Genomic DNA, 10,321 nt, shown 5'->3' with positions numbered 1-10,321 from the left:
AAGGGGGTAGATTAGATGATAATAATTTACATTTGCATACAATTTACAAAGACTTTTTCACAATAAATTAGAATTTTAAAAAGATGAAGTCCCCACTATGTATGGGTGCTGGGGATACAAAAATGAAAAATTATATCTTCTTTGCCTTCAATGGTGACATGTACACAAAATGACTATAATATAAGAGAGTATGATAAAGTGGTAAATGCATTGGGCTTGTATTTCTAGGTCTGACTTAGTTTTGAATCTCGGCTCTGCTATTTATTATCTATATTACCCTTGGCCAAATCATTTAGTATCTATTTCTTTATCTGTAAAATGAATGATTTGGACTGGAAGATTTCTAAGGTCACTTCTTGTTGTAAACCTATGATCTTATGTGATAAGTGTGTAAGAAAGGTCAACTAGAAAAGGATGAGAGCTCAGAGAGACAGGAACCAGATTGAACCAGAAGCACTGCAGAAGCTTCCCTTGATGAAGTAGAATATGAATTGGATCTTGAATGAAGGGAAATCTCTGAATTTGTGAAGTCATAGAGAATCCATTCTAGTCATGGAGCAGCTACGATATAAATGTACAATTTGGAGAACGCAGGATAGATTTGGGGAATGACTACTACATCATTTTGTTTGGAATACATATATATAAAGGGGAATGATGAAATAATGCTAAAAAGTAGATTGGAGCCACATTGTAGAGTTTTGAATGCCCCAAGTGGGAATTGATATAATATTTTGTAGGAAATGATGAACTGCTGAGTGCTTTAGAGTAAAAAACTGACTGTCCATTAAGAAACTTGCTTTGGCAGCTGTGTAAAAGTCAGACTGGAGAGATAAAAGGACTAAAAACAAGGTAGTATAGTACGACAATAGATGGTAAGAACCTGAACTTTTTAGGGTGAGGACACTTGGAGTATAAAAGAAAGGATGGATAAAAGATAAATTGGAAACAGAATAAAAATAATTTGGTAAATAGTTGTATTAAAGGAATAAGATAAAAGGAAGAGTCAAAGCAGTGTCATACTGAGATTTTGAGCATAGGTGAGCATGGAATAAGAATGGAAGTGATGGGAGGAGGGACAGGCTTTTTGGAGAGAAATTAGAATAATAGCTGGCACTTACATAACGTTGTGATGTGTTTTATACTCTATGTTAACATGGGTTTAACAATCCTATGAGGAAAATGCTATTATTTATCTTCATTTTAGAGATGAAGAAGCCTAGATTACGGTGATTTGCTTATAGTCATATGACTAAGTAATATCTGAGGTAAAATTTAAATTCAGATATTCTTGATTTCAAATCTGACTCCAACTCACTTACCTGCTTCACCATCCAGCTGCCTAATTAATTTTCAGAGAGGTGCTAGACATATATTGAAGAGGGGCTACTACAGTTCATGGCAGAAATTTGGGTTGGAAATATAATCTGAAAGTGATTATTGGAGCCATGAAACTGGATAAAATTGTCAGGGGGAAATGAATGGAAAGGGGTACAGGGTTTTAGAAAATACTTGGATTTAGAGGATCGGAGGAAGAGATTCCAGTGATATGGGGTTATTTGGGGCAAAATACTTAACTATCTCTGGGTCTCAGTTTTCTGTGAAATAAGGAATTGGACTAGATAACTTTTAAGGGTCCTTAAAGCTAGAAATCTACAAGCCTCTAATCTTATTAAAGAGACTAAAAAGGAATAGCCACCAAAGAGGTAGGAGGAAAAGAAAAGAGAGCAATAACATGGGAGCCAAGGAAGAAGGGAATAACAAGAGTCAACAGAGTCATCAGTATCATATTAAGTAGAAATATAAAGAGGATGACACTGTCAAAGAGACAGTGGATCTGACAATTAATAAGCCATTAATAGGTGACCTTTTTTGGGGGGGCAATTAAAGTTAAGTGACTTGCCCAGGGTCACACCAATGTCTGAGGCTGGATTTGAAATCAGGTCTTTCTGACTCCAGGATCTGTGCTCTCTCCATGCCTTTCTTCCCCCCTTCCTCCCCATTAGTGACTTTTAAAAAATTGTATTTTATTTTTTCTAATTACATGTAAGAACAATTATAACATTCCTTTAAAAATTTAAATGGTATTTTATTTTCCAAATACATGCAAAGATAGTTTTCAAAGTTCACTTTTGCAAAACTTTGTGTTCCAAATTTTTCTTCCTCTCCTTTTCAACTCCCCATTCCCAAGACAGTAAGCAATTTGATAAAGGTTAAACATGTGCAATTCTTCTAAATAAATTTCCATATTTTCATGCTGTGCAAGAAAAATCAGATCAAAAGGGAAAAAACATGAGAAAAAACAAATAACAATAACAACAAAAAGGAGAAAGTACTATATTTCTGTCTTCATTGAGTTTCCATAGTTCTCTGGATTCCAATGGCTGTCTCCATCACAAATCTATTGGATTTGCCTTGAATCACCTGATTGTTGAGAAGAGCCACGTCCATCACAGTTGATCTACATAATCTTGTTACTGGGTACAATGTTCTTTTGGTTCTGCTCACTTCACTTAACATCATTGACATTCTTTTTTTTTTTTTTTTTTTTTTAATCCATGCAATTAATTCCAAGAAATAGACTAAAAATCACACTATAGTATAACTCTGACAATGTTGTTACTACATTAACATTCATTTTTAAAAAATGTGAGTTCCAAATTCTGTCTCCTTCTCTCTCTTATTGAAAAGGCAGTTATTAGTAACTTTGAGAAGTTTCAGTAGAGCAGTGGGAATAGAAGCTATATTTACAAGAGATGAATGGTGAGAAAGCAGACTCCTAAGTCTAAATCTACTTTGCACAGAAGTTTGGCAATGAAAAAGGGAGAAATCATGTGATTGATAATTTTTTTTAAGGACACTTCCTGTCTTCAAGGAGCTTGTGCTCTTTTAAAAATTGATTTTAAAAATTAGCATTTTATTTTCCCCCATTTACATGTAAAAACAATTTTTAAAATTGATTTTTTAAAACTTTGAGTTCCAATTTCTTTCACTCTCCCCTCCCACCCTATTGAGAATTCAATTCAATATAATTTATACATATGTAGTCATGCAAAACATTTCCATTATAGCTAGTAGATTTTTTTAGGTTGAGCTGATGGGAGCATATCTAGAGATAGAGGGAAAGAAGCCCAGAAAGAGGGGAGCTAAGGATATGTCCAGTTAAGTAATTTTACAGATGAGAAAACTAGCTCAGAGAGGTTAAATAACTTGTAAAGATGACACAACTGATAAAAGTTGGAGCCTGGACTGTAGCCTGCTCATCCGGCTCCCAAACCAGGATGATTTTCACACTGCCTCAGTTTCCCCCACTCATGATCTCTGCCATCTTTTCAAGTTCAGACTCTTTCAAGCTCCTCAAAGCAAGAAGGGGTCGACTTTATTTACCTAAAACTAGCTCAGCTCTGCCTGCTCAATTGTAGCAAAACTTACTAAGTTTTTGTTAGCTTTCGGTTTTTAAATGCAATGTGTGGGAAAACAATTTTTTCAGAGCAACACTGCTTTATGGGCCGCCATTGCAACCTAAAACAACACCAACAACCCTATAATAATATCTTCTATGTTTATAGAGTCTTTGTTCTAAAAGGCTCAAAGTGTTTCAACAAATATTTTATTCATCTTCCTAATATGCCTCAGAGGCAGGTAGGGGATAGGTATTATTAGCTACATTTTACAGACGAAAATAAGGCAGAAAACCCATAAGTAATTTGCCCAGGGTCACAGAGTTAAAGCAAATGTCTATATGGGATTAGAACTCGGGTCTCCACACCTAATATTAGTTCAGAAAAGGGTTGGGTGGGCAGAGTTATAGTGTAATTAATTACCAAGTCTGGAGATGGATTCCCTATCAAGCATCTATCCAACGCAAAAAGGCTATGCGCGCCTTATAGGGGCGTTGAGAAAATGTACGCTGAGAATAAGGGTAATTTTCTAGCCTGACCCCGGCCCCAAGTAGGTAGTGAGCCGGGCAGCTGTGAATTCTGATGTTCTAGTTAAGCAGCCTTAGAATTCACGCCTCACGTGCCCCTCCCTCCGCACGGGGGGAGGTGGCCAGGAGTACTTGTTGGGGGTGGGGAAGAAGACAGAGCCAGTGCCTCTTCTCTTGCTTTAGCAATCTCTCTGACAAGGTCTCCCGCTCTGGACAAAAGGGCAGTGATGGAGGAAGGGGTTGGAAGGGGGAGGAGGGGAAAGACTTTAATTGCACCTGTGACATTAAGAGTTAAGCTTTGAAAAAGCAAGAGAAAGCGCCCTCCATCCTCAAACCAAATCGCTGGCCTCCGTCTCCAAACTGAGGAAATGAAACTAAGAATACAAAGGAAGGGGAAAGGAACTTTTTCAAGCAGTTTACTCTTATTTCTCCACACCCCCTTTCCCCCCAATAAAAAGAGGAGAAAGTAGGTTTCTTCCTGGCTTCTTTCCCCTATTCCTAAGTTTGTTTTTTTAAAGATACTTTGGCGTTTGTGAGGACTATCTGAAATATCTGGGGGCTTGTAATGCCGAGGGGAGGACAGAGCGCCGGCCACTTTCCTGCGAGGGCTTTTCTCGGATCATCCTCGGTGACCGGCCTCGCTTCATCCCACCTGCCATTCAGCGGCCAAGGAGAGGAGGGGGGAGTCGGGCTCAGCCCGGTTGCCCGTTTAAGAGGCGTGTCGTCCCTCCACGTGCTTTCGGTGAGTGACTGAACTACATAAACAGAGAGCCGGGAAGTAGGGGGTGGGGAGGAGAAAGAGAACAGAGTTTGACCGATAATAACCCCGCTGTTCGGCGCAGCCGAATCTATAAAAGGAACTAGTCCAGGCTAAAAACCTTTAATTCTGGGAGAGAGGGACTGAGGACCGACCGTACGCTAGGCAGAGCAGGAGGAGTTCACTGGTGCCCATAGGAAAGCAGAGGCAGGGGAGGGGGCACCAAAAGGGTATCGGGGGCGAGAGCCCATTTCTTGGGTCTCTTTTTTTTCTTTTTAATTTTCGTTTTATTTTTCACACGTATTTCCAAAGGGGTAGAGGGAGAGAGTCGCAGAAACAAAAGTGGAAAGCAGGTAAGAGCTTCTCCAACAACTTAAGATTTTGTTCTGTTGTTGTTGCTAGCGGGGGGGGGGGGGGGGGGGGGGGGGGGGGGGGGGGGGGGGGGGGGGAGGGGGGGGGGGGGGGCCCCCCTTTTTTTTTTTTTTTTTTTTTTTTTGGAAGATAGGAGAGGAGGAAGGAAAAAATAAGTCTGATTCCTGTGATTTGTTCTTGCGGTTGGTTAGAAGGACCCCAACATCTGCCTACCATCTCTCGCCTCTGGGCAAGGTTTCTATCCAGCCCATAACTGTGTTTGGGGAGCGTGCAAATACCCCCTTTCTCGATTTTATCTTTGCACTCTTCTTGGAAGGTTTGTCTTCTCTTGAGGAAAAAGTCGAGCAACCCTTGGGATCCTTAGGGACTAAATGGCACGGGGCCCCTTTCTTTGTCCATCCTGTTGACCGTGAGGCTGAGTCTGGGGAAAGGTGGGTGAGAAGAGGACATCGAAGGGGAATACTGGAGCAGCCACTTTTGGGGGGAGATTCGCTGGAGCTATATGCAGATTTTTTTTTTTTTTTTTTTTTTTTTTTTTTTTTTTGGTGAACTGAGGGAAGGAAGAACTGTACCTGGTGCAGCCAGAGCTTTCTGCTTTGTCAAGGGATACCTGACACTTCCAGGACCCCTTATTGGTCTTCTGGTTCGTGCGCTTTTTTAGCTGGTTACTTCGCTTCTTCCTCTGGGTAACCAACAGGAAAGGCATCGAACTATCTTGCTAATGAGTTGTTATTAATAAAGCATTTCTTATGTATCTTCTTAACCGGGACATTCCTTACACAGTTTAACTCCTAGTGATTGTATTTTTCCTCCCCCCTCCCCATCCCCAATTTTGAGGATAGTTCTAATGATTTCCAATGAATCTGCTCATAGACGGGTTTCACCTGGTGAACATTTTTTTTCTAAAGAAGACGTGCAGATAAAGAGGAGATGGTGGATTAATGTTAATCTACGTAGCATTTCTATCTCCCCTCTCAGACTCCGGTCCCCGCCTTCCCCTCCACCCCCAATTTTGGTCTTTTTATCATTTGCTGCTGGTCTCTTGTTGCCTGTGTGTGGAGACGGCGGCGCAGCTAGAATGACCGAGAGTAACCCCGGCCGGCTGCGCAGAACACCGAGCTCTGCCACATAGCGTGGGGAGGCGGGGGCGCTCAGCGGCACCCCCCACCCCCAAGCCTTTTCTCCCCACCCCCTTTTCTCCCTCCCCTTGCTCCTGTCCTCTTCTTACTCTTGAGTGAAAGAATCCCGAGCTCTGCGTAGCTGGGGAGGGATTGCATCTGGAGTGGTGGGTGGGTGGGTGTGTGGGGAGTGGGGTGCTTGAAGAGGGTCCCATCCAAGTGCCAGTCGGGCAGACTTGGGAGAGCTTGACGCTTCGGGCCGACAGCCGGTCTGGGCTATAGATTCTAAGTTCATTGTTTCCTTTCTGATCTAGACTGAGTCAGCCATGGGTTGGGAAGCTGTGCTGGCGCAGACTAGGAGGAAACTACAGAAAGCCTTTTCTTGTAGATTTTCATGTTTGTTTCCCTGCGGCCAATAATCCTTGACTAGATCTTGGAAGTTTCCTGGTAGTGTAAGAACATAGCTCAGAGCGTTTTTATTGTCTTTTGACTCCCTCCTTTGAGGACTTAACAGAAGTGAAACAGACTCTAGACAAGAGTAACCAGGCACTGGGTTACTGGTCTTCAGTACTGAAATAATCAGATTTTAGAAGACAAGTGATACTTTTGAAGGATACTTAGAAAAGTGAGCGCAGGCCTGAGACAGACTTCATTGTTTTATTCTTGTGACACCCTATGGAGATCTAGTTCTTGACCAATAAACAAAATAATTATACACATAGCTTAAGCCACTCACAATGCCTTAATTATTAAAATGCAATCGAATGAAATCACAGTTCTAATTGCTTTTTCTCACCTTTGGTAATAACACTAAGATGGAGGGTAAGTTTGCTTTCTTCACATCTCCCTCACCCCCCCCAATTCCCAACAAAACAAAACAACTTTTTTCTCTTCCATACAAATTGGGCTGTTTCCACTAGGAAGACCAATATAAATGAAAATGCAAAAAAAAAAAAAAAAAAGTACTTAGCTCACGTCTTATTTTTACATTTCAATTCCATACTTATCTCTCCCCCCCCAAGGGTACATTTACATACCCATAGTAGAATTGTTAGGCTCATTGAAGAAACTTTAAGTCTTTTTTTTTGTATATGGTTTTTAATAATAAAAATTAGCATTTGCTTAGTATTTTAAGGTTTGGAAGGCACTTTACTTCTATTTGAACTTCTCTATTTTCAAGTGAATTGGGTGCTATTCTCCATTTTATACTGAATGGCTGGCTCAGAATTCTAACTGACTTACCTGTCTAATACTTACCACCTCTAATTAATTATGTTTAATTAACATGTAACTTTCAAAGCCATTCTGATTGTTTGATATGCGTCATTTTAATATAATTTTCCAATAACCCTTTTAAAGAAAAAAGGTCATAAGACTCACTGAAAGAACTTCTTTCTGACCCTCCCAAATGAATTGCTTCCTACCCTCAGTAGCCATTGTAAACTAAGCTTTTCCTATACTTTCATTAAAGGTGGGATCATTTAGGGTATCGTGAAAAGAACACTGATTTTCAGAATCAGAGGATCCTGTTTTGAATCCAGAGTTTTATTAATTGTGTGACTTTGGGCAAATCATTTTTTTCTCTTTAAGTGTCAGCTTCCTCAATCTCAGGGCTTACAGTCAGTGAGTATCAAGTCAATGCACAAATAAAATATTTTTTGAAGTCATACACACATACACACACAAGAATTGACTTGAAAGCAAAGGTCACCATTAAATTTTTTTGTAAAAGGAAAATTTTTTTTTGAGACTTATTAATGAGACACAAATTCTAGGGACAGCTTAGGAATATGAATAAGCCTTCCTTCTGAGGACAAGGGCTAGTTTTGATTAAAGAATGATAAAGCTTCCTGTGGATTCATTTTTTCTTTTGTGAGCTTGTGACCTTCAAAGAATGGAGATTTATAATCGTTTTAGTTTAAGTCTGTCATATATGTAATAGGTCAGGCTCATATTTTGTTTTAGTAAACATTTGTACTGTCTTGAGTTGACACTATCTTATCTTCTAGAATTGGTAGAATGGTTATTAATGATCTTTGGATTCTCTGACTTAGTAATACATTAGGAACACATTATACAATCTATTATTAAAATGAAGTGAAATGAACCCCAAGTTAGATATTTTTTCCCACTCATATTTGGTAGTTATATCATATATCCCTCCTTAGAGGAGGGAGCTGGAATTTGTTAGTCTTAAAGATTGAGTCTCTCCCCCCCCCCCAGTTTTCTTGTAGTATTGTATTTGTTTTTTATTATATTTGTTCTTTGGTCTAAAATTTTAATCTATTTTATAATTTTGATCCTCTTGAATACCTTGGAATAACCAAAGGATTATCAAATTAGCCTGATGACTTTTTTTATACTATGGCAGATTTTTTGTTCAGACATAAGGTATTAAATAATAGAGGTAGACTGAAACTGAAATTCTCTTTAGGCTGTGGCTTTTATTAGATAAAAAGATGTTTTTGAATATTCACTTTAGTGCATCTATTCTCAAAGAGGACAGAATGTAAACTCTTGTTTTTGTAGGAGACCTTAATATCCTTTTTAACAATAATTTCTTTTCAAGACTGTTGAAATTTAGCTGCCTCTCCTTTCTTACGTATTACACATAAAAAGCAAAAGTTACTACTGTGTGATGGGTGAGACTTTTTATACCTCTAGAATTTACAATGAAGTGGATAGGAATTAAATGGAAGAAAAGGACATTCCAGTGAGTGACTTTAAATTCAATGAGCTAATCTGCTATGGCCCAGTTCAGATCTTCAGATGATATATTAATTCTTCACCTTCTACCACCGTTAGGCCTGCTGAATTCCTTTTCACTTTACTGGGAATCTTATTTAATTATTGCAACACTGTAGAAAGAACAACAAAGGGTAAAGTTTACTCAATTCTAAGTTTCCCAACCTTTTCTTGGGTTAAAATTAAGATCAAACTATAATTTTGCTCATTTCTTATGAGTATCTTGGTTCACATTGTATCAAACCGTATCAGAAAATAACCAATTATTAAATTGATTGACAAAAGAAAAGAACATATAGTTAGCCTCTTCCGTGTATTTTTTAAAAAATTAGTCATGATAAAATGAAATTGCTGAATTGCCTTTCCTTAAGTTATTGTTGAGCATCTGTTGTTTTGTTAAAGATGTGGTTTTCAAGTTAAAATGGAAAAAGACACATCGAGAATTCTTCTCCTTTTTCTTTTTCTCTTTTCATTTCTGCCTTTTCTTAATATAAGAAAACATTGGATAATTTAAAAGATTATCTTGGGGAAAAGAGATAGGATGGAAAACTCCTGATATAGCTTTTCTTACCCTATATCCTAATAAATTAGATACCCAAACTCAACAAATTCCTCTTCTCAATTTTGTTTTTTTTGGGGGTGGGGGGGGTGGGGAAAAAAAACTTGATTAAAACTGTAAATGTTTTGCTAGTTGAAACTTTTTCAAAGTTTTCTACTGAAGTTAGATATGTCTTTTTTTTAAGCTACGTATTATAGGGAAATATAGCTGTAATATTGCAAGCAAAGTAGTAGGTAAGACTCTTAGGAAGATCAGGGTTCAAATCTCCACCTATGACAGATATGGGTCAGTCATTCAACCTTTCTGTGCTCACTGACTGCTTTGTATTGCTATAAATTAAGATACTTATAGCTTTGCTGAAAATTTATACTAATAAAAAGGAGTATGTCATAATTATGGGGGGGGGGGGAGAAACTATAGATATGTACAGACCCAAACAATGAAAATCTTATTTCAAGTGGCACTTATGGTACCTTTCAATTTCCATGCCATGAGAACATTAATATTTCATTAACCATGTTCTCAGCTTATCATAGTTTTTTTGTTGTCCTCATTTTTGAGGAGGATCAGTGACTTGAGGAGATGTCTTGACTTTTGTGTGAATTGTTTTTAAGTGAGGCAAAGCATATTGAATAGAATGACTTGGAGTCAGGAAGATAAGCTTATTTGTGTGCCAGGTATCATCATCATCATCATCATAATCATCATTAATGAACTGAGATTCTATTAGAAAGTTTCAGTGTCAGGTTATTCTTCTGATATATTAACATGTGAAATTAATGTATATATCAAAAATATTTGTAAACAGTAATTTTGGGGGGTTGAAAATTGGTCCAATTTCC

General features: G+C 38.3%; 1 protein-coding gene across 2 annotated transcripts in view; it reads left to right on the top strand.

Moving 5' to 3' along the window:
- The first annotated feature begins 4,205 nt into the window (after positions 1–4,205).
- Positions 4,206–10,321, top strand: part of ABCA1 (ATP binding cassette subfamily A member 1) — a 147,501-nt gene continuing 141,385 nt past the window's right edge. Inside the window, exon 1 of one of the 2 annotated variants that reach the window (XM_031945565.1) lies at positions 4,206–4,670. The gene's annotated coding sequence lies outside the window, so the exon portion shown is untranslated. Of the gene's footprint in view, positions 4,671–4,736; positions 5,039–10,321 lie in introns of those variants that run through there. The other variant, XM_012543118.3, reaches the window with a different exon arrangement.

Source organism: Sarcophilus harrisii, chromosome 1, assembly GCF_902635505.1.
Source record: "Sarcophilus harrisii chromosome 1, mSarHar1.11, whole genome shotgun sequence".
Taxonomy (NCBI): domain Eukaryota; kingdom Metazoa; phylum Chordata; class Mammalia; order Dasyuromorphia; family Dasyuridae; genus Sarcophilus; species Sarcophilus harrisii.
The sequence above is the reverse complement of the archived record's forward strand: the minus strand, read 5'-3'. Positions and strand labels throughout refer to the sequence as shown.